The sequence below is a fragment of the Gopherus evgoodei genome, chromosome 12 (assembly GCF_007399415.2).
Source record: "Gopherus evgoodei ecotype Sinaloan lineage chromosome 12, rGopEvg1_v1.p, whole genome shotgun sequence".
Classification (NCBI taxonomy): Eukaryota; Metazoa; Chordata; order Testudines; family Testudinidae; genus Gopherus; species Gopherus evgoodei.
In genome coordinates, this window is record NC_044333.1 from 25,609,656 (window position 1) to 25,633,897 (window position 24,242).

The 24,242-nt window shown below is 39.6% G+C and overlaps 1 protein-coding gene across 2 annotated transcripts in view; it reads right to left on the minus strand.

Annotated features, from left to right (window-relative positions):
- KIAA0355 (KIAA0355 ortholog) overlaps positions 1-24,242 on the minus strand; it is a 104,168-nt gene that overhangs the window by 71,428 nt on the left and 8,498 nt on the right. The window contains exon 2 of one of the 2 annotated variants that reach the window (XM_030581491.1): positions 7,368-7,446. The exons of the other annotated variant lie outside the window; for it this stretch is intronic. The gene's annotated coding sequence lies outside the window, so the exon portion shown is untranslated. The remainder of the gene's footprint in view (positions 1-7,367; positions 7,447-24,242) is intronic. 2 annotated transcript variants of the gene reach the window in all.

Genomic DNA, 24,242 nt, shown 5'->3' on the forward strand with positions numbered 1-24,242 from the left:
CATAATTGGCATGCTCCAGGCACTCCAGTACGGCCATTGCACCAGTCACTAACCCTGCTGCCAAGATGACATCGTGGAGGTGGACACAGACTCAGGTGCCAACTCATGCCGTTCTACCTTGGTGAGCGGCTGAACTTTCCTTTCCGTGCCAGAGGAATCCCCTTCCAATGACCACAGTGAGGCCATCGATGCCTGAGTCTGGTGGCTAACCATCGCTGTAGGTGAACCATGTCTTGAATAAGCAGATCAGTGCCGGGAGCAAGGGGATTGGGACCTTGTTGGGGAACATTACCACGGTCTAGGTGTCAGCGACCTATATCGTCAAGACAGTTGGTGGGAGGATAACCAGTACCAGCCATAAGGTGACAGATATCTCCGTCTGGGTGAACCTCGTCAACAGGGTGGAGACCAGGAGCACGGTTCTGACAATCCGAAGCCACGAACCAATAACCTGGATTGACGCAGATATCTGAGGTGCCGTGATTGAGAGCGCTGCCTCGGCTCCAGAGACCAGGGGCAATCGCTTGCCCTCTGGGAGGCTGTTACGGCTGGCTTTCCCTTGTAGGGAGCCTTTGCTAGGGTCATGGCAAGATGCAGTGACAGCTGCGCTAGGAGATTAGGCTTTGCTCTCTGGACACCAGGAGGACCTGGGAACGCAGCGGCTCTGCCAAGAGTCTAGGACCTGTACCACTTACTGGAGTTGGTGGCGGACCCCTCAGGAGGTTAGAAAGCCCAATGGGGAGGCACCTCCAATGGTTCCGGGGCGGGTGGGCAGTCCGAACAGGGTCCTTTATCCAACGCCCCTTGTTTTTTCTTGCTCGGTGCCAAGTCATGCTTCTTCAATTTCTTCTTAGGCATCGGTGAAGGGGAGCAGTGCCAGGTATAACCCGGTGCTGGGGATGCACTGCACAATGAGGTAGAAGTACTGGGAGTCGAGTCTGGCCAGGACAGCTCCAAAGCCGGCTGGAGAGCCACCACCATGAGGAGGGCCCTCAAATGGATGTCGTGTTCCTTCTGAGTCTTGGGACGAAAGTTCTCATAGGTACGACACATTTATTTTACATGCGATTCCCCAAGCACTTCAGGCAGCTGCTATGGGGGTCATTAACAGGCATAGGCCTATTACAGTCAGCACAGGGCTTAAAACCTGGGGACCAGGGCATGCCCCACCTGGGGCAAAGTCCCCACAGGGACCTTAACTAAGGCCTGGTCTACACTACGGGGCTAAGTCGACCTAAGTTACGAAACTCAGCTATGCGAGTCAACGTAGCTTAGGTCGCCTTATTGCGGCATCTACACCGCACTGGGTTGATGGGAGAAAGTCTCCCATTGACTTACCTTACACTTCTCGTTCCAGTGGAGGACTAGAGTCAATAGGAGAGTGATCACTAGACCTGCTAAATCGACCCCCAGTGGATTGATCGCCGGTAAGTGTAGACATACCCTTACTAACTACAATGCTTAACAACTACTTCACTAAGCTAACTACTGTCAACAAAAATATTTACAAAACACTAAAACAGGAATCAAAGGAGAAACCACTAACCACTTGCTAGGCAAGGGAAAGAAGCGCTCTGACCAACTGCCACAAGCAGGAAGGAACTGAGAGGGCATAGGGCTGGCGGCACCTAATATACTGACACATGAGCACGGCACTCAAGAGGTGCCACAGCTGATCCTATGGATACCGCTAAGGCAAAAATCACTGACGACTGTGCATGCAGGCGTGCACACACCTAGAATGGAATCGACATGAGCAAAAACTCGAACAACATATGCAGGCTACACAAGTTCTAAAAGACAGATTCTTGAAGATAACTGTCATAAGCATAGTAATAACCAACCTATTGACTGTAAACCTGGTAACCTCTGTAAAAAGTTACAGTATAGAGCTATTTATGTCCTTCTCAAACATTAGTTATCTATATAATAAATATTTAACATAAAAGAGAAGTACATTTTGTTTTACACACCTTTTCTAATTTAACTATCTTGAAAGCAATTTTACCTTTTGTTAAGATAAACTACTAGTAATTTCCTTGCCTAGTTTTTGGCTGGTGCAAGATACTTTTTAACAAGTAGTAATTTTGATTCAAGTAGTAAAATAAGTTGTTCACCTTAACAGAGTAAAAGACAAATGTAATCAGACCTGTAACTAGTAAGCAAGTTTATTTGTAAATATTTCAAATTTATATCAACAGATATAAAAATGAAGGTCTAGCAACTACAAGTGGGTTTTAGTGAATTTACTATGCTAGCTCTCCAACCATGACTTCCACCTCACAGAACTTCGCCAGTGATAGAAAATTAAGGGGAAAAGGTTAGTTCAGACAAAGCCATAGTATCACTATTGCTAAAATATGGCTGGGTTTAAATGTTCTTGGGTGATGGAATAGCTTTGTTGGATCTCTAAAGTGACCTTCCCAAAACAAGCCAATATTAACTCCTTTGTGCTAATGATTTTACTTTGGCTATCTGATATTTGTTTTATAATATTGATCAGCGGTAACAGATATCTTACAAAAACAGGTAGAGACAAAACGCTGCCCTGAAAAGCTGCTATCAATAGAAGCTTCAGGATTTTAGTGGGGGAGGATGGAGGAAGACCAAACACTTTGTAGGAGTCTTCTCCATAACTTGAGAATTAATCTAGTCCATTGAAAGCCATTACTGAGTAGTTTGTTCAGCAGTTAGCTTCTGAAATACTGCAGTACTTTCAAGCTAACATACCATGATAGCTTTAGAGGCAGCACTTTACAGATACTTTGTTTAATCTGGCAATATGAGCAAAAGTAAGTACCTAGTGCCCTTATCAACGCATCTTAAAACATACCACCTCCTGTTATCTGTGATACGTATGACACATGCATCTAGAACTTGAGTTACTTCTTTCATATTTATTTTGCTTAAAATAACTGCTTGTATGAAACAACAGATTACAAAGTAATCTGGAAGGCATTAGTATTCATGACTAATTTATTACAGTTTTTCCATACATAAAAGATCAATTAATCCATTATACTTAAACTGAAGAGATAGGTCCCTGATGAAGCACTAGTAATTGTACATCCTCCATTAATGGCTGAAGGAAGAGAAGGAAAAATAATCCTTATTTTTAAAATGTTTTCAACAAAACACTTTTTGCCAATAAAAACAGTGTATTTGCTGTGGTAATTGTTCACAACTAAGAATGGCAGAGCTGCTCTAAAAAGAAACAATGAGGAGTCCGGTGGCACCTTAAAGACTAACAGATCTCTTAGTCTTTAAGGCACCACCGGACTCCTCGTTGTTTTTGTGGATACAGACTAATACGGCTATCCCTCTGATCCTAAGAAAGACAGACTATTGGCCTAACTCTGCTGATGCTTCAGAAGAAGAAAATTCATAAAGTTTTAATACTACTACAAACATTCATTTGGCACCCATCATCATGGTATTTAGGTGCTTTCATGTGGCTCCTACTCTCTGCTAAACTCTCATGAAGTTAATGGTTTAACTTTACTGCTCTCAAGATAGGTTGTTCAATTGTTTACTATCACATCAAACCACAAAAATCCCCAAAATGTCCAATTCAATTAATTTAACACAGAAAAGTCATGGAATCCATGGACTCCCTTAACAACAGTCTAAACATAACTGCTTTAGCAGGGTTGAACCATAAGTATGCATCCAGTTTTGGCTATAGCATGACAGAACCACCAACTGCAAAATACTAACTTACAAATTTAATAAAGAAATTAAGTATACCTGATCAGCTTATTCCACTTGTCATTGAACGTTTCCACCCCAAAATCACACTATTTTCTAACTGAAAAGATGGCAGAGAGCCCCCCTCCTGTACCAGAGTCACCAAACCACTTTCTTTCAAAACAATTTCCATTTAAACCCAGTCCCACAGGCAGCAAATTGTGGAAACTAGTGAACCCACAATAAGAGTCATAGGTGCTGAAACTAGGTGTGCTGGGGATGCTGCCGTACCCTCTGGCTTGAAGTGGTTTCCATCACATACAGGGTTTTACAGTTTGGGTCAATGGCTCTCAGCACTCCCACTATACAAATTGTTAAAGCACCCATGATAAGAGAGTCTATCTGATGCTAGATTGTTCTCCATCCTCTCTTCTCTGACTAATACTGAATTTCTCCAGTCCAGGAAACAGGAAGGTCCAGGATTGTTTGTCCCTTCTAAGATCAAAATATGACCGGAGCAAATAATACCAAAGCCTCAACTTTTTCTCTCATTCTTTTAATTATGAAACCCTATATTTCATGCATAGGCTTCAGGAAATGAAAGGCAAGAAAAGGAGAGCGTTGTGGGTCAAATAACCAAATTCAAGTACTATTGTAAGGAGTCAGTCCCGTTGCCTTAATCATAGAAAAATGTGAGAAAGTGGTTACTTAGACTCTAGGTACCCTGAGCCTTAGCAGCGCTGGAACTAAAGGTTTGTCATCATGGCCATGCAGCAGACCACGGGGGTATGAACTGCAGCACACACTGATGTACTGTTGTAACTGCCCCGTGTAGACCTTGCTAGCACAAACTAAAGGGTAACTAGTTCACATTAATGTAATCCTATAACAAACTATGAACCTTTTAGTTTGTGCTAGCAAGGTCTACAGTTACAGCACAATACTTCAGTGTGTGCTGCAGTTCATACCCCATAGTCTGCTCTACGGGGAAATGTAGACAAGCCCTTAGTCTAAGCAAACAAAAGTTCTGCAAAGCTACTTATGATTTCTGACTGCTGCGCTGACTTTATGAAAGGCTAGTTTTTGATAACCATGCTCAAACACGATACTCTACAACTAGTCCCATTTTAAGAAAATGATTTAATGGGATTACTTATAGAGTGAATTGCTCTTCTACAGGAGTAAGAGTCACAGTAGTTGGTCCTTAGAAGTATTCCAACACACTCTGGAGATGCCTCAATCACTTCATTATATGAAAAGCCTTAGGATAGGATCACTTCCTATGAGGAAAACTGTATTTACTGAACAAAGATGACTTATTTAAGGATATTTAGAAAGCTGTACAGATTACATGCAAACCTGATGCTGCTCCACAGAAATTTAATTCATCATCATTTTACTCTTTGACACAAACTCGTATAGAGCGGAGAATCTGGGTTAAGATAATATTATGCAGGGAAAGTGACTTAATGCATAAGAATCTGATACCAAAGTTTCTATGGAATCAATTTAGTGTTATTAATTTGTGGAAAGTGATTATATGGATAGTGAGACAGTGTAGCCTTACTTTGTGATATACATCAAAGCAGAAAGTTCCAATACTGAACACTGGGAATCATGGTAGAGTATCTGAGGTCAAAGAAAGCACTTTAACAGGTTTACTATTTAGGTCAGTGGCTCTCAAACAGTGGCTCAAACTTTTTCTTTCACATAGCAAACCTCTGAGTGCGACCCCCCCCTTATAAATAAAAAACACTTTTTAATATATTTAAGTGGGACTTTTCTAAAAAGCACAGAAATTAATTTTCATAAATATAGATTAAATAGTTATTTACATAGTTTACATTATTTTTATGTGATTATACACACCTAAGTGAGCACTTCTATTGAAACGGTTGCTAAATCTCTAAGCCATATTTTTAGATAGACTGATTTTAGTTAGTGCATTCCCATGGCATGTTTTATAATAGACATGACCTTTAGAAGTCAGGCTCTCCTTTAATGAGTTCGGTTTTGTTATACCTTTTAGCTCTTATTTCTATTACACAGAAGGATTAATAGACAAGACTCTAGTCATTAATACATTGAAACAATGAACTGAATATAAATTATCTTCATTCAGTTAGCCATTTAAAATTCTTCAGTGAGTGGCTGGAGAGATATTTTATGTAATACGTATGAACACTACAAGTATGGGAGATAGATGGCACAGCAAGCCTTGAATATTAAAGTTAACTACAAGACTAGTAAGAGGAATGCCCTTCTTAGATGTTTGCAACAATAAGAGCAGCAGAGAAGAATCTGTCTCAACATATAAGTGCAACTCAATATCCACATAATTTTTTTCCCAAATACATACTACTTCTGTGATTTCATTGTAATGCTGCTTAAAATTGTATCTTCCACATTCTCTTTAGACTGCATAGCATCCCAGTGAAAAATTACAAATATGATTTTTCTTTAAACAGTGTTATTTCTGATGTGTGTATGTACAAATGAAATAGCTATAGCTGCCAAATATTTCCATGTATAAATTATTCACTCTACTTTTGGATATTAAACAAAAGTAAACAACACTAATGTACCAGGAAAATACTAAACTCGATCCAGAATTCTCATTCCTTGTAACACAGTTTATAGGGTCTGCTTACTGTGATATTATCACCGCCCCACTATTTCCCCTCTTTTTTTTTTCTTTTTTTAAAAGAAAAACGAAAAATCCAGCATCCAGGCCCTCCTGCTTCCAAGAGATATTTCTTATGGTTATCTAAATAAGAGTTCTGTACTCTGAAATAGCATGTATTCTTTTGAGTTCTAAAAATAAAAAGAGGAAAACATCATATCAGAACAATGCTGACCTCGGCACATACATTGGCCAAAGGCCTCATGACAGTTGTGAAACATGAGCTTTTTCTTGTCAAGCTAATATAGAAATTCATGTCTCCATGCCACAACTCTTGTGTTTTGACAAGCAGACTTTCCAAATGGTTTATAGGCTTACTCTATTTGAATAGCAATAGATTCACCAGTGAACTCTTGGAGCTTTGCCCAGGAAAGCAAGCCATGTTCTATGTAGGAAAGAGACGGACATGGTGATTAGGCCCTTCACCTCTTATGTTGAAAATTATGGAATTAGCAGAAAGACATAATAGTGAAAAATTAAAACTAATGAGAAGTGTATTTTGACATATTACCTTTGAACATTACATTTATCGGCTTTGGTCCCTGAAGTCAGTAGGAAATTCTGTCATTGTAAGGATGACTGTACTGATTCATAGTCATGACAATATTTAAATAAACCAAAGCAGTCCAGTGCAAATATGAGCTGATTTTGATATAAAAGCAGCAAACACTACCATTTCCCCAGGCACCTCAAACTCATGATATAAAATTACTGCAACTGGCAAGGTCATAAACAGCAGTAATTGACAGGCTACTCTGTAATTTGGTTAGCTAAGATTTCAAACAATTATTTGAACTAAGTTTTTATGATAGACCATATTTTAGAATAATCAATACAGTGTTTTATTGCTGTCCTCACATTCAGGACATAATCTGCTAGTTTTATTATGTTAATGAAGTATCTAAAATGGACTTCAACAGCTGATGAAGGTACTATTGGGTGACATAGAAGCCTGAGATTTCAGAGATTAAACTCCTTAAAATAGTAGTATGCATACCTCACAAGCATTCCTCATTTTTCATTACAAAAAAGCTTCTTGCTCCTCCTCAACATAGCGCTGCTCTCTTCATTAAGAACTAGGATTTAAAAAGAAAGTGTCACAAGCAGTCCAGATTTTAAGAAGCAAGTATTATTTAAACCCATATAAAGGTCACTCCAGTACTATGGAGGACATTGCACATTAATTTATAATGTTTAAATCAAATTTTGAGCCCAGATTCTAACTATTTAAGAAGAAAACAAAAACGAGAAGTGCACAACCAATGTATTACTATTTTGCAAGACCGTAATCCCTCTCTCACAAAAAACCCCAATGCTTTGGGCTCATCTGATCCCTCTTCTTGCTTTCCTGCAGATAACTAAAATATCCTTGCTAGAGATGCTCAAATTCCTACAAACATAATTAACGGTATAACAAACAAAAGAGAATAAAAGATAAATGTTGAAGAACAAGAGGCTCCCTCAACCTTCTTTGGCAAGACTCTTTTCCAGTGAGCTTCATTCCAGAATTCCCAGAAGTGTAATAGATTAAATCTTTGAGACTTCAATAAGTAGTACCCTCTATTAATAGCTTCAGTAATACTGTTTCCTATTTTACACCGTGGCATTAATTTGTTATCCTATGTCCACACAGTATGTGCACGAAGTTGCACCGAAAGTCAACTTTAAACAATATAAATATGAAGTTACATACACTGAGTTATGAGTGTTGGGGGATTCTTTTACATTTATTTCTATATTTCCATAATTCTAATACATATATTGTGTTTTTAGGAATTTAGTACGTTTTCTTTTTTGGGTGGACTTTGTTTACATGTCCTTTATAATTTTAATTTAACTTACTTTGAGATTAAAAACAAGCTAAACATTGTTAATATTAAAAAGATAATGACTGATTTGTTTAGAGACCATTGCAATTTTCAGAGAAGCAGGAAAACAATATTTATTTCACAACAAAACAGTGAGCGTTATAAAAAACTAAAGTCCCACTTTTGAAAAATAATTCTCACTTTCCATAATTAGCACAGAACCCCATAAAGAATATGAAGGATTTGAAAGTACAGTACTTATTAGAACAGCTGTTTGTTTACAAAAGCATACATGGAATTCAGCTGACATATCTAAGCAGCATGCATAACTTCTCTAGCTTAAGGTGAATAAAGTACTGGGTATGGAAAGACATACAGCAATCATTAAAATGTCACTTATATAACTGCTAATGTCTTGGGGTAGGTTTGTTTAAGAGAGACTAAATATATACTCCAGAGTTAAAAATCAGCATTCTTGAAAATAGTTTGTTTGCCCTCTGAAGAACTCTGCAAATATAATAGTCAATATTACAAAATATCAAGATAACTACCTATATTAATTTACAGAAGTAGCAGTTAGCTGCATCTGAAAGCAATAACAGTTTGGCAAAAATCTTACTAACATCACAATAATAAAAGCAGTTAACACATGTATGGCAAATGAGTATATAACAAGGCTTTATCTACAGAAACACATCTGATAGGATGGTTATACTCTGAAAAGTGATTACCGGTAAGTGGTATTATCTTACTCAACAGATCTGTTCCCTCTGCATATTCACAGAGCTAACTTTAGTACCAAAACCAAATTTATACTTTTTTTATCCCTGTTAGTCTATCAAAGTCAACAAGGTCGTAAGAGAATACGCTCAATTCTTCTTTTGGTTGGTTGACATAATTGCTTTTAAGTTTCTGTTAGTATATTTGTGCAAAATAACAAGATTGCCTAATTGTAAATGAGAGCCTAACATGGCCTGTTTAAGATTTATACCTGTGGGACAGCAGTAGCTATTGAGTTTTGTTTTTGTACTTTTGATCTTTTCAAAGAAAAGTCTTTGATCATTTGGTGTGCTAATTTAAACATCTAGTATGAACAATTCAAACAATTATATGTAATCTTAGCCCCATATCAAAACATATTGGGACAAAAAGTTATAGTAAGAAATGTCACAATGTCAGTGGAAAGAAAAATTAATTTAAATAGAATTATCAGGGGTCTCCTTAGGCGGAAATCTCTGCAAGGATACCCCCAGCAAGGATAATCTCTTGTCCTGTCGGGGTGGGGAGAAGTTTTCCCACTTGCAGAAAATCCATCCCCCACAATAGTCAATCCCAAGAGAATCTGTAGGTAGCCCAAGGGATCAGGAAGGAGGCCCTATACCCCCATCCATTATAACCCCAGTGACACCTCCTCCCAGAGAGGCTTCCTTCCCACACTCTGGCTCAGCTGCTCCATTGGCACCATTATAAGGACACCCCTTACTGATGCAGCTCCCTGTGACCATGGCAGGGACTAGACAGAAAAGGCAATACAACCAGAGTTTAAGTTCTGAAAGGTCAAAGTGTGAATATTCCCCCCCATCCCCACCCACTTCTCCCAGTCCATCCAGCCTCTATCCCTCCCAAAAGTGCAATCTTGGTCCGACAAAGAGAGGGCTTCATCAGACCTGGCTGGTGGAGGGGCACTGATAGTATCATGGAGGCGAACCACAAACAGATCAAGGAAGGCATGATCTGTCCTCATGTTGCTTTTAAGCCTTCATTTCTGACTCCAGTTGTGGCTTCTACTGGGGGAAAACTTAAGTTACACAAGATATTGCCGCTGCTATGTTACACCTTAAAAGATCAACTTTTAATAAATAGATTCAGTAATCTAACCTAACAAAATAGGGTCTGTTGATTAGAGACAAGTAACTGTACTAAAGACTGAATATTCTGAAAGCTTAAATTATTATTTATCAGAGCTTGCTGAAAACTAAGATCTATAGGCACATAATTCCAATGTTACTAAGAACTATGCATGCACACTAACAGAAGAGTATCTAACTAGCCAAGTTTCGTGGTAGCTCTGTTAATGAATATTGGAATGTTAACAAGATTATTAATATTTTTTCATCTCTCCTTTATCTGATACCAGCTGACATATCAAGTACATTTTATAAACAATGCTTTGTCAGCATTTAAGGCCAGGTCTACAATAGAAAATATTTGCTGATATAGCTATTCCAACAAACCCTCCTCATGTATCTATGTATGTATAGATACAGTTTATACCGGCAAAAAATGTGCTTCTGTGGCAACAGCTTATACCATTCCCCCCATATGAAATAAGCTATATTGTCAAAAGTACTTTTTTGCCAGTAAAACTGTGTCTACAGTAGGGCACTGACAGTATAAAAACGTCAGACACACATCACGTGTGACATTACGATACTGGCACAAGTATATAGATCTGGCCTAAACTGTGTTTTTAAATGGTTACATAAAACTAGATTTTTCAAAAGTAACCTTTTAGCCACAAGGATTATTAGTTTTGCAGTAGCAACCAAAGAGTCCAATCACAACTGCATCCACCATACAAATGCATAGACAGGTGTCTTCTCAGGAAAACTTATAACATGAAAGACAAACACGAACAAATTATGGGAGGAAAGGGAATACAACATACAAGAAGAGTAATCCATTTTTTTTTTTTAATTCCCCAACTACCCTTCAGTTTAGCCTTTATTAGTGCCTTTCTCCCCTTCCTCCCTCAGGCTACAGACCTTGAAGCAACCTTGTTCTATTTTTTTCCCCCAGAGAAGGCTCCATGCCTGAAACACAACCTTTAATCTTATTTTCTATTTCTAGCACACATTTCATGAACCTTCTCGCATTTTTTTAAATTAAATATTCTCTTCTGCAGTGGACTGTGGTTCCTACATCAAAATGCACTGAGTATTTTAGAATTTGTGAGCCTACACTCACAACTGTGGAAGATTTTATTTTAAATTTTGAATTGTTTGTTTGAATTTTTATTCTATTTTTAAAATTAATTTGAGAGACTTCACTGCGAAGAGATCTTCCAGTATTATGGTTAGTATTCCACTTCAATAGCAAAGATAGTTTTACTTGTTTGAGTTTTTAATCGAAAACACACCATTTAATACACAAACATTTAGAACTGCATATGTTGCATTTTGGTTTTGCAAAGCAAAACAATTTTCAAAGATTTAAATATAGTTAGTGCATATTTGTAGCCATTAAGCTTATAGTCTTGTTAGTTGTAGGTTTTTCATTATGCAGTGGAATAATGATTCTCAATGGCAAATACTTATAGCAAGTCTTTATGCAAACCTGTTAAAGATCCTCTTTTTTACTATTTTGAGCACTGATCATCTGGTTTAGTAGCATGGAATTTCTTGCCCTAATTGGATTAAGGTCCTTGGTTGGCCCCTGAATTGTATGTCATCAACAGTAATTCTCTCTTGTACCTAATTTGAGCTATGAAGGTATTAAAGGAATGTTTAGGGCCAAATCTTGTCTCCTGCTACTCAAACCCAAGTAATCTGGCTTGAGTGCTCCCTGAGAAGGAATCCTCCCTCCGAAGGTTAGTGAAACACCAAAAGAGCTTTTCCCATTATTTATGTAGCCTCAAGGTTGTCATGGTGTCTGCCGCAGACTTGCCCTCCACTCACAACACAGTGGTAGGTTTATATCTGGAGAATTTAAATTGTTGCAGGTTCACCAACCATATGCCAGCCCTCCACCTCACACCCTGCAGTGTGCTGTGGATGAAGACCCATACAGCACAGATCCACAGTGAATGTGTGCAGCTCCCCACAGCTACATTGTGGAGAAGGGACAATGGTTTCTCCATTATGCATAAATGCCTACCCATTGTGTCAAAAAATAAGTGACTGGCACAATCATCTCATACATTGATTGTGCAATACAAGAGACTTCCACTGTACTCATTTTAAATTAAATGAGTTCAGAAACTATCTTGATGCACTTCTAATGTTCCCATCACCCTTGTACCCAGACACTTAAAACTACACCAGTTTACATCTACACTATTAGTTGTTAGTTAAAATAGTGGTCAGTATAGAAGCTTGCTTACAATCAAATTGTCCCAACTAGCTCACAAGGTTGCTTAACCGCACTTGTTTTAGGATACGCCTACACTACGGGATTATTCCGATTTTACATAAACCGGTTTCATAAAACAGATTGTATAAAGTCGAGTGCACGCGGCCACACTAAGCACATTAATTCGGCGGTGTGCATCCATGGTCCGAGGCTAGTGTCGATTTCTGGAGCATTGCACTGTGGGTAGCTATTCCATAGCGATCCCATAGTTCCCGCAGCCTCCCCCGCCCCTTAGAATTCTGGGTTGAGAGCCCAGTGGCTGATGGGGCAAAAATCATTGTCACGGGTGGTTCTGGGTAAATGTCGTCAGTCATTCCTTTCTACAGGAAAGCAACGGCAGACAATCATTTCGCGCCCTTTTTCCCTGGCTTGCCCTGGCAGATGCCATAGCACGGCAATCATGGAGCCCGTTCAGTTTTTTTTGTTTGTTTGTTTTTTTACAGTCACCGTATGTGTACTGGATGCCATGGACAGTGGCAATACTCCAGCACTACACAGCAGCATTCATTTGCTTTTGCATGATAGCAGAGATGGTTACCAGTCGTTCTGTACCGTCTGCTGCCAGGGTAATTTGGCAATGAGATGATGGTTCTCTCTCCTTCTGTGCTGTCTGCTGCTATCATGGGTGCCCCTGGCTGAGATCGGCCGGGGGCGCAAAAGCAAAACTGGGAATGACTCCCCGAGTCAATCCCTCCTTTATGGTTTTTAAAAATAGAGTCAGTCCTGCCTAGAATATGGGGCAAATGTACTAGAGAAGCAGTGTATCAGAGAGTACAGCTGCTCTGTGTCAGATCCCGCAGAAATGATAAGCTACATGTCATTCACGGGGGGTGCCCCTGCAACAACCCCACCCGTTGCTTCCTTCCTCCCCCAACCTTCCTGGGCTACCGTGGCAGTGTCCCCCCCATTTGTGTAATGAAGTAATAAAGAATGCAGGAATAAGAAACACTGAGTTTTTAGTGAGATAAAATGAGGGGGAGGCAGCCTCCCGGTGCTATGATAGTCCAGGCAGGACATTAAGCAGTGTGGGGGAGAGGAGCCCACCATCCCACTGCTATGATAGTCCAGGCAGTACAGAATCTTTTCTTTTCACATGAAAGGGAGGGGGCTGATTGAAGCTCAGCCCCCAGTTGCTATGATGAAGACGGTTACCAGCCATTCTGTACCATCTACTAGGAATGACCAGGAGTCATTCCTATTTTCACCCAGGTGCCCCCGGCCAGCCTCACCTGAAGCCAGCCAGGAGCACTCAGGGGTTGATAACAAGGACGGTTACCAGTCCTACTGCACCGTCTGCCACCGGGGAGGGGAGGGGAGGGGAGAGGAGCGGAGCGGATACTGCTCTTCACTGCTGCAGCATTGCATCTACCAGCAGCATTCAGTAGACATAGGGTGACATTGAAAGAAGTCAAGAAATGATTTCTTTCCCTTTTCTTTCACGTGGAGGGGGGGGAAGTAAATTGACGAGCTATTCCCTGAACCACACTGGACAATGTGTTTGAACCTACAGGCCAAGAATGCAAATACTTTTCGGAGCTCAGCCAAGAATGCAAATACTTTTCGGAGACTGCTGGGGACTGTGGGGTAGCTGGAGTCCTCAGTAACCCCTCCCTTCCTCCATGAGCGTCCATTTGAGTCTCTGGCTTCCCGTTACACTTGTCACGCAGCACTGTGTAGCCTGTAGATTTTTTTTCAAATGCTTTGGCATTTCGTCTTCTGTAACAGAGCTCTGATAGAACAGATTTGTCTCCCCATACAGCAATCAGATTCAGTATCTCCCGTACGGTCCATGCTGGAGCTCTTTTTGGATTTGGGACTGCATCGCCACCCGTGCTAATCAGAGCTCCAAGCTGGGCAAACAGGAAATGAAAATCAAAATTTCGCGGGGCTTTTCCTGTTTACCTGGCCAGTGCATTCGAGCTCAGATTCCTATCCAGAGCGATCACAGTGGTGCACTGTGGGATACCGCCCGGAGGCCAATATCGTCGATTTGCAGCCACACTAACCCTAATCCGATATGGTAATACCAATTTTAGCGCTACTCCTCTCGTCGGGGAAGAGTACAGAAACCGATTTAAAGAGCCCTTTATATCGATATAAAGGGCCTCATAGTGTGGACGGGTACAGCGTTAAATCGGTTTAATGCTGCTGAAATCGGTTTAAACGCGTAGTGTAGACCAGGCCTTAGACACAGCTGAATGAGATGATCTGACCACAGAAGCAAAACCAGGAAATGGGGATAAGAACATAAGAATGGCCATACTAGGTCAGACCGAAGGTCCATCCAGCCCAGTATCCTGTCTATCGACAGTGACCAATGCCAGGTGTCCCTGAGGGAGTGAACCTAACAGGTAATGATCAAGTGATCTCTCTCCTGCCATCCATCTCCACCCTCTGACAAACAAACAGAGGCTAGGGACAACATTCCTTACCCATCCTGGCTAACAGCCATTAATGGACTTAACCTCAGTGAATTTATCTAGTTCTCTTTTAAACCCTGTTATTGTCCTAGCCTTCACAACCTCTTCAGGTAAGGAGTTCCACAGGGATTGTATGACTCCCAATTCAAATACCAAGACACAAAGAGTTTAGCAAAAAATGTTTAAAGTTTACATAGTATATTTTACAATAATCTATATTATAATAATCAGCTCTAACGCCTCAATAAATACCACTGACGTTTGTTCCATGTTCTCTGTCTACAATTTCATGCTTCCATCCCATTTTGGACATGGCATCCTATGTCAATATAGCTGTGACTTTTAAAACTGCTATTTCAGCTTTCATTCTCCATCTAAGACAGGAGAAAACTTTAGGATATCAGTTTTTTAGAAAACCAAAGAGCTTAAGTTTAGAACTTAACTGAAAATCTGGTAGGTAAAATTTGTTTTTAGTTTGTTGCTTTCTGAACTAAAGATTTGGGACAAGATTTGAGAAGGATGACATTTCTTTATAAAAGCAGTAGCTAGAGCGGGAGAACGGCCTCCACCAACGAAAGGTAAGGAGAACTAGGCTGGAAGAGTAAATAGAGCAAACAGGCTGAAGAGTTTAGGTGAATAAAATTTAAACTGGAGAGGGATGAGGCGTTTTGAATAAAACACAGCAGCATCCCTTAGCTGGATTTAGAAATGGACTGGAAACTAGTAACAATAAAGATGTTACTATTTTCTTTCTGCATTCTTAAATATAGCATTGTCAATCTCAAGCATTCAAACATTATAAGTCAGTCCCCAATATATCATGAGATTTTAAACATAATATATTTGGAGTTCTTTCTATTTGCCTTCTGGTTTTGAGTCTTTGGGGTCCACACTTGTAGCTTTTCTTCCCTGCAGCCAGGACGACTAGAAACTTTTTAAAAAAAAATAAAAAGCTGAGATTCTCATATAATCAATGCCCGCAAAAGCTGAGGCTTTAAGAAAAAACACCAAATATCTCTAGACTCATGATTAAATTATGATTTTTTTAATCAAGTTAATAAAATAATTTGCCTAATGAAAAAAAGACTTTAGGGGAGAACATCTTTAGACTTCTAAAGAGGGGATGATAGTGTTTAAAATGCAAAACAAACAAAACTCCCATTTTCCAGTTACCCTTCAATAACAGCTCTAAAAAATGTCTCAAGTTATATTGTGCTGTCGCACCATCCTAGTCTCCAACAAATTGCTCAATTAACAAAAACTAATACACAATTACTTCTCAAGACCAGCTCTTAAATATTTGAAAAATTATTTCATATTATTCCAAGATTTTATATGAAAGTACAGAAATGAGAAGAATAGCTTCTGAAGTCCTGCTTGAAACACCCAAACGTGTTTTCACTCCAGATCATCCCAGGGTTAAATGAACTAAGTTTATATAGTTTCTAAGTTGCACAACAATTATTTATCTCATTTGTTGTAAAAAATGAGTTCCCAGGGGTATATTACCACAATTTTCCATATCAATAACTTGCTGTAGCTCTTTAAATTGTACTTGAGTTCTTTTCTGCATACACTATACGGCAGGTTCACATCAATTTTAAGTGATTTCACAGAAATATTGTGTATCTCTGCATATCCCATATTGGGGAATGTATCTCATACTCCTTTGTTTTAAGTGTTATGATTAATGAAGCCAGGCTTTCTTGGCAAGTAAGTAGAGAACAAAATATGGGCTGGAAGATTAAAAGCTGGATTCTGAGGCATGAGATGAACTAAGCCTTCAATAATGTGAGGTGTATGCCTATAATTACACAATAGTTAAAAATAGTTTAAGAGGCAGCTGGTATAACTTAACTGTTACTACATTACACCTGCACATGAGAAAACCTAGATTCAAAGCTACTATGGTTCACTCAAAGCAAGAAGAAAAATTGGAATAATGGATGGTGGAGAAATGCTCTACCTTTATGGGGAAGATATCAATCTACTACTGTATATTGTTTGAAACATTTCCTAATGAGTGACTGGCAATGCATTCCCCGAAGTGTTAGCTGGATATGTTGGTCTTCTATTAGGGTAGCGACATGAGAAAAGGTGGAGACAGAGTGAGCAACCGCAACAATGATCCATTTAAAATGCTACGTTTTTGCTTCATAGTGCTAAATTCCCTAGGTATACCATGCTGCGACAGGTAGGGTTGTCAGGTGTCCGGTTTTCGACCAGAACGCCTGGTCAAAAAGGGACTCTGGCGACGCCGATCAGCACCACCAACCAGGCCATTAAAAGTCTGGTTGGCGGTGCTGTGGGGCTAAAGCAGGCTAGTCTCTACCTGTCCTGGCACTGCGCTGCTCTGTGTCTTAGTTTTGGCTAAAAGTAAAATAAAGAATTGAAACAAAGCATTCTCTTAAATCATAAAGTAGTGCTTGCAAATATAGATGTGCAACAATGTTTATACAATTCTGAAATATCAAGCAATGGGAAGAATATTCCTGCTCTGCTTTCAATTCAAGATCACAGTTACTAAACGCACCAAAAAGTATGGCTTTTTGAAAATTTTCAACAACGGAGTGGCCAATTTTAGAACTTAGATACTTACAATTTTGTAAATATGATCTGGAAAATTAGATTTTGAAGATCAAATTTGCAACCAAAATAGATGCTATCATTTTAATATACAACATCCTCAAAATGATGTTTTTTTAAAAGTACATCTCCCATTAGTGATAAATGGCTTATTCCATTCCCCAAGACATCCTAGCCAATGTAATGCATCAGTGTCCAGTCAGCTAAAAACGGCTTCAACAATCTCAAATGATTTATTGAAAGTTTGTGGGGTTTGTTTGTTTTTTTGGTTGGGTTTTGGTTTTTGTTTTTTTTTTTTAGGAGGCAATCAGAATTTTTAAATGTGAAATTAGGCCTTTCAATCTCTTCCTGCCCCAACGCTCCTGAGCACCTGCCACTTTCAATCCCTTTCAATATCAGTAGAAACTTGGCACAATTGCTACTATACTACAGCCGAATTGATGTTAATGAAAATTTCTTCATTACCCCAGTATCACCCTGTAACCTGCTCCACAGGCACAGGTATTTCCTCTTCTCCCACCCTTATGGAAGTACAGCATGCTTACTCCAGGAAGTAAGAAACCAGAAATGAAGTTTCTGTTTTCTTCATTGTAACATTGAGCACTACTCACCAGGCCACAGAGCTAGCTAATTTTATTTAATTCTAAAATGTTCGAAAGAACACTGCTTTGAGAGACTATATATGTCTTCTTTATCAAGTATCCTATTTATAGGTGCTTTGAACAAAATGCATTAAACTTAGCAAGAAAAACGGCTAGTAAATAGAATCTGCACAGCTAAGGGAAGGAATAAGTACTTAACCCAGCTGCAAGAGAGTCAAAACTGGTTTCTGTCTCTTAAATGTAGTTGAGGTGTCCCTGCACTGGACTGTGCTGCATAAGTTGCACTCATCCCAAGTTCATGAACTTTTTTCCATGTCAACCTATCAATTTTTTCAAGTTTAACTTGGCCTCTATAACAGTAGTAGAATCTCTGAATATATATATATATATATATATGTTCCCTTCTTTATACATCTGACTATTAAATACAGCAAGATACTGTGGCAATGACACCCCAAGCAACTGTGTATGCTTACAGACCCTAATCCATCCCTGTGCAGAGCATGTTTCTCTCAATGACTACACTCACTGTATTCAAATATTTTACCTTCTCTTTTGCTGGAATATAGGTGAAAGTGCTAGTGACAAAACAGCAACATAGACACAATTCATTGGCTTTGGCAGTACAGGAGCTTGGGCAGGAGGGAGAGCTCTTGCTAGTGACAAGGGATTGTGTTTGCTACTTCTGCCACTGGCATTTTCACCTACATTCCAGCTGAGAGAAGATAAAATATTTCAAGCAGGAAGTTAAAGAATGGCTTTTTCCACCTATGTCCCAAAAGAAGCAGAGAGAAACAATTTCTTATGCAACAATTGCATTCTGCGGCTGCTTGAAGACAAATCATGCAGTGAGATTCTGCCACAGAATTAAAAGGTCTGGGAAAACATGAGTTCCCTGCCACTAGAAATTAAGTTCAGCCTCCTGTTTTCACTTTACTTATTAAAACTCCTCTGTTGCTCTTTTTCCCCCACAGACAGAGGGAAAACAAACAAACAAAACAAACAGGCAAGCACTGATTCCCCTGTTTATGTTTCTAATGTAAAATTTACATGCCTACACTTGGACTGTGTTCCAGTATCATTGATGTCACCTTTGTAGAAATAGTTTAACTGCTACTGCACAACCAAACAAGGTAGCACATTTATGTGGTGTAAAATTTGTGGCTTTTAAAGAATTTTCAACAACAGTAGCAGAATTTAAATCTCCCAGCTCCTGTATTTAGATATTTAGAAACAGACAATGGAAGAAAATCCCAAACAGATTATTGTGTCTTATTCATTTATAAAATTATTTTAATAGCAGCAATTTGAATTAAGCCATGAATGGAAGTAACAGTGATCAAAATGTTTTAGTATGACAGATCAAGAGCTTCTCTCACTCTACCACACAAACACCCTGGTTTTGCGGGAGACGAAAGAGTGCCCCTTGGATGCAGGGAATGAATCAACTGTTAAAAATTTAAGCCACTGGCCTCCAGCCCTTTCTGCATTTAATCAATACAATCAGATTTAAAATTAAAATAATATTTCTAGATCCTGTACTATAACACTGATCGAAAGTTCCACTGTATATTGAACTGTGGTTATGTACAGGTCATTAAATCATTTTAACTGGCAGTCACTAGTAAAATGTATAGCTAGTTGGTCTGATCTAATGTGTTTATTGTGTCTGGAAAAGAAATTCTTCCACTGACTTGTCTTGATGCCTTTCACATTGTTGGCCTTTCTTTGCCTCCAGGATTGAAGTATGTAGATTCCATTTAAGAGCACATTCCTTTGTCCGCATCTTGGACAAAACAGGATTCTGGAAAGAAGTATTACTTATCTACCTCTGACAAAAAAGTGTTTTAATAGTGCAAGAAAATAAAGTCTATACTATTAAAGTTCCTGGAAAATAGTTGTTCCAGATTGACAGAAAGCTGCCTATTCTATCTAGATTTTCATACCACACCCAGTATTGCACCCTGAAAAGCTTTGCCACAATTTATCTCTGTTTTAAACTCCTCAAATGTTAAATGAAGTGTAATCCTCTAGGTTCATAACAGAATAAAATGTTAACTATTGTGACAGGGCTGGGGGGACTCCATTCAGTGTGGGGCAAGTGTGCCCCATCTCCCTTAGGCTCCCTTAGGGTGTAGGTGCGGAGCGTACGTAACCTGGGTCTATGCCTTCATACCCAGAGTCAATATACTAGCCCCTCTTAGCAGGGCAATGCAACCCAATGGCCGGAGTCAATAGATATGCCCCAGTCAGCAAGGCTTACCAGACAAGTCAATGGATTCGCCCCAGTCAACAGGGTAATTAGGCTCAGTGGCCAGTCAATAGATTCACCCGTTAGTAAGACCTGGTGGCCAACGTCAATATGTTTGCTCCTCTCCGTGAAGTAGTAAGTATTAGTGGTCGCCATGCACAAAAAGGGTGGGGGAGCGGCAGGGGCCTGGGCCCTCCCTCTCCATTGGGCCCGGGCCCTCCCTCTCCATTGGGCCCCAGCCCAGGCAGTGGCAGGAGCACATGCCACTGAGTCAGTCTGGGGGGTCCAACCAAAACAGGCTGCCTCAAAATTCCAGTTCACTAAAAGGGCCACAGTCTAATTCCCCTGGGCTGCTTCCTACTGTGGTTCTGGGAGTCTCTGCTACCTCCAGGTTCCCTGGTCTGCACTGTCCCCGGCAACTCTGGACTCTGCAGAGACTCTGTGGGTACCCTGGCATTTACCTGAGTTGCAGCATTTCCAGCTCCCATGTCCTTGGGCTTCGGCTGATCCTTGGCTGGAGCCTGCAGCGTGCATCCTCTCTCTCCAGTGGTCAGTTCCAAATGAGCTGAGCTGCTCCCTTTTATACTAGTGCATTTGGAGCATGCCCAGTAGAGATGAGGGGACTTGGCTTCCTCAGCCCACAATGTAGGGATAACCCCTCCCCATCCAGTGCGGGATGCGTGTGCCCCATCATAACTATGAATTGGCAATTTAGATACATTTTCTTCCCATAGCCTTCATACAAAAAGTCAGCTTCAACATCTCAGCAGATTTTGAAGAAAAAATGGATTTGCGAACTCCAAAAAACTTGAAGAGGGAGCAAGTGTTTTGTATAAAGGTCAGTAGGGCCAACTGACCATTCTAGTCTGCCTCCAGTGAACACTGAGGCAACACAATCCATCTGGAAGAACTAGCAGAGATCAGTTTGAGAAAGAACTGTTTTTTGATTATGAAAAGCAAAGAACCAGCCTTCCTATGCTACAAACTACAAGGCACCAGTGTCTGAATATTAAATATACGGAGGGCAGTTCTTACCTAACGAAAAGGTCTCTGAAATACTATTGTTTCTATTTACAGAATTTCTAAAATAGGCATCCAGCTATACTCTAAATGATCTTGACATAATGAACTTGCTACACATGTATTTTTAAGTTAACCCATCATAAATTCCTTTCCTCGCCCCCACCCCATCAGACAATTCCCCACTCCAACAATTTCATTTCCCCATCACTTTCAAAAGCTTGAGAAAATAAGATGAGTCTTGCATCAAGCCCTGAAGGTCATCAGATGTGGACTATTTCATGCCTAGTAATGTCTTATGAATTCAACAGGTTCGTCATCTACCCAAGATACCATGCAGTGCAAATAAATTACAACTTCTGTCAAGCCACCCCTCTGCTTGTCTCAAACCAATAATGTGCTAGAGCTTGCTCCATGAAAGAAATTTCAAGGTAAAACTAAACACTAGGAATAAGAATTATGGTGTGCCAAGTATGCTACAATGCACCACCAGCCACCTCATGCAATGTTATGCAGTACTTTAACAAATAAATACTCTCACACACATCCCTCAGCAGAATACTTAGGCCTGGTTCTCCATTTTCAAGTTCAACAAGTATAACTGTGCCAATCAGGATGTGATTTAGTTACACTGGTATGACACACTGTACATCAAGTAATATCCTGTATCCTTTATTCACCACTTTTATATGGTTATGATCTATGCTGTACATAGTATGCCTTGTGAGGCATCCTTTGAAAAGTCATTACCTGATTAACATCATTGTCATGTTAAAATGTGTGCATCAACATTGTATATGGAGTTATGAGATTTTGCTATATGTTTGTTGCTGAAATGTAATTCTAGGGAATGCAGACAGCCTAGCTCCTCAGTTTCAAGAAAGGACTGACCACAAAAGTGTTATAAAACTATTAGCTACTGAAGCAACCATTTGCCATTGGGTGGACTGTAAACAAAAGATTTGCATATCATCTCCAAGACATCCCAAACATGACGTACATAAGGTATGAAGAAGAAATTTACAATTCACCTGAAAGCCACTTTGAATTTCACATACTCCATAGACTGATTGTCTGCACCCCACCAGAGAGAGGACGGTATTCCTCAAGGAGAGAAGGAGAATATAAAATAAGAGACCATGGCTTCCCCATTTACTCCTTCTCCCCCATCTCTACACATGGCAGCAAGAGCATTTGAAAGACAAAGAATCATCACTGAACTGTGGGGGGGGCACAGTCCTAACTGGAAGGTTTTCTATGTTCTAGCTTTTGGGTAAGAAACCATTTTTTGCTTTCAAATCTTATTTAGCTTGGTAAAGTTTAGGAAATAGAATTGGTTGCAAAAGAAATAAAAGATAAACAAGCAAGCTAACTTTTATGCCTTTTCACTTAAAATCTATCTTTCTCTAGTTAATAAACTTGTTTTAACGTTTCATCTAAACCAGTGTGTTTTCGTTGACGCGTCTCGGGAATCGCTACTCAGATTAACAAAGACTGTGACAATCATTTTCTTTGATAAAAATGACCAACTATTTAATGAGAGTGCTCTGTTTAATGAGCGTGCTGGAGACTGCAAGATGCACATTTCTGGGGTGCGACGCTGGGCTAAGAATTTCTGAGCATCACCCTGTGTCTATTCATGAGTGGCTGGGAGAGCATTCATGTAACTTTGCTGGATATGCCTTTGCATGCTAATGGCTGTGAGTGAACAGAGCCTGGAGGGGTTTGCTGTTTACTAGAAAAGAATTGTAAAAAGTATCCCAGGCTGGAGAATTAAGGGGACACTGCTGTTCAATAGTGCAGCTTGTACAATCAGTAAAACTCTTGCTAGTGTAGATGCAATTATACTGCCATAAAAGTGTCCTATACTTGTATAGCTTACTCCTCTTTCTGTACAGTATACACATCAGTTTATACCTGTATAATGCACCTTTATGCAATATAACTGCATCTATACTAGTGATAGTTGTACTCCTTTAACTATATTGGTATAGTGAACAGTGTGCAACTTTCAGATGTACACAAAGCCTCACTCTGCAGCCTACCATAACTACTTGTATTTTCTCATGTTTATCATGTAAGTTAACAGGGACAACAAAAGGAGACCAGTACAGCAGATACTTTGTTTTGGAGTGAGAAAATTGTGTAAGAGGAGGCAATCAGGTGGACAAACACATTTACTTCCCAGAGAGAAAAGAAACTTTGAAAAACAAATGCCCTGTGTCTGCTAAAGCACTTCAAAACAGAATATGGATTTACTACTTCCTGTTGACAGTTATGTTTTAAAATATTAAAATTTAAATACTGTATTTAATTATTTGTGCCTATGTAGAATCATCATCTTTGTAATTTTACACCAATGGCTTGGAAAAGATGTATGTTTTCTAAGTCCCCACAAGTCATGTGTATTACCTTTCATTAGTATTGCATTTGTAACTGCAACAGCTTTTACAAAGAAAGTTTGTTTGTTTGTTTCTAAGAAACTGGCAAGCAAAATGTCAGTGGCAACAAAAATGTTACAGTAAAGAGAGATATGCATCTGACGAAGTGGGAATTCACCCACGAAAGCTCATGCTCCAAAACGTCTGTTAGTCTATAATGTGCCACAGGATTCTTTGCTGCTTTTACAGATCCAGACTAACACGGCTACCCCTCTGATACTTGACAGTAAAGAGAGCAGCAGCTAATGGATGGTTGCAATCTAGACTAAAAAACATAATTAATTAGTATGCAACTTCCCCCCGTACACAAAAAGAAGTTTGGCTTTTGACATGAAACAACTGTGGCAACATCGTCTTCGAGTCAGACCAGCATCAGACAGACTGGCCCTTTCTGTATCAGTGGTTCTCAAACTTGTAGTTCATTAAGAGCTTTTTGGTGAGACCTAGATCAGAAGATTTCAAAACATAAGGGAACGCAGATCCATAAGGGGATCTCTCTTCCATTAAGTTGTCCACAAAATGAGAACTCACTACTCTAAACTAAAAACAATGAGTAGGAGGGTGGGCAGAGGGGACTCTATGGAGAACTCCACATTTTTGCTTACCAAAGGCT